This window comes from Ornithorhynchus anatinus, chromosome 14 (genome assembly GCF_004115215.2).
Source record: "Ornithorhynchus anatinus isolate Pmale09 chromosome 14, mOrnAna1.pri.v4, whole genome shotgun sequence".
In the NCBI taxonomy this organism is placed as follows: domain Eukaryota; kingdom Metazoa; phylum Chordata; class Mammalia; order Monotremata; family Ornithorhynchidae; genus Ornithorhynchus; species Ornithorhynchus anatinus.
In genome coordinates this window covers 36,704,953-36,705,867 of record NC_041741.1, presented here as the reverse complement: position 1 = coordinate 36,705,867, position 915 = coordinate 36,704,953, and the positions used below count along the sequence as shown (strand labels likewise).

At 49.3% G+C, this 915-nt stretch overlaps 1 non-coding gene across 1 annotated transcript; it reads right to left on the bottom strand.

Moving 5' to 3' along the window:
• Window positions 1-308: 308 nt before the first annotated feature.
• On the bottom strand, window positions 309-380 carry TRNAD-GUC. Its single transcript has one exon. It is a non-coding gene; the product is annotated as a tRNA-Asp (tRNA).
• Between the last annotated feature and the right edge of the window lie 535 nt (window positions 381-915).

Here is a 915-nt window from a genome sequence, read left to right as displayed (position 1 = left end):
TCTGCTGCCGAATTGTCCATTCCAAGCGCTTAGTCCAGTGCTCTGCACATAGGAAGCACTCAATCAATACTATTGAGTGAATGAATGAAATAGGGTGGAAGGAATGAATGAATGAAGGCGCTCGGCCGCCCCCTGCTGCTCGGACAGCGCCACATCTCCCCCTGCCAACTCTGCGTCCGGAAGAAACCGCTCATTTGTAATTTAAATTTCCAAATATCTTCTTGGAATAAATAAAGGAGAGCAGGAAAAGACGGGAAAAAATGTGCTGCGCCAACCATTGCCGAGAGGAAAAATAAAGCATCCACAATCTCCCCGTCGGGGAATTGAACCCCGGTCTCCCGCGTGACAGGCGGGGATACTGACCACTATACTAACGAGGAGCTGCTGCTAACAGGCCTCAAAACAACCTTCTTCAAGGCAATGGCGGAACCGCCGCGTTGGAGCTGTTTCTCTTCGGCCTCGTTAAACTCCAGCTCACTGACTCAGAGAAGCCGCTGCAATATTTTTGGCAACACTTCCCTTCTTTCCCATGCACGGGCCACTGTGGAGGCCCGAATAATGTCCGTGTATGACTTGGTTAGAGCCGACCTTAGAGAAGCACTGAGGCTTCGTGGGAAGTAAACAGAATTGGGAGGCCGAGGACGTGGGTTTTAATCCCCGCTCTGCCACTTGTCTGCTGGGGCGAGACCCTTAATTTCTCTGGGGCTCAGTTACCCCATCTGGAAAATGGGACAACCTGATTGCCTTGTGTCAGTCAGTGCTTGGCACATCGTAAGCGTTTAATAGATACCATCAATACCAGCTAGTGAACTTCAAGAAAGTAACGAGTGGCCCGTGACCTACTTTCTAATTTAACTGACCGCTTTAGTTGGGGAAGAATCATTTTGGACTCATTTAGGACTTCTTTAAAAAGCT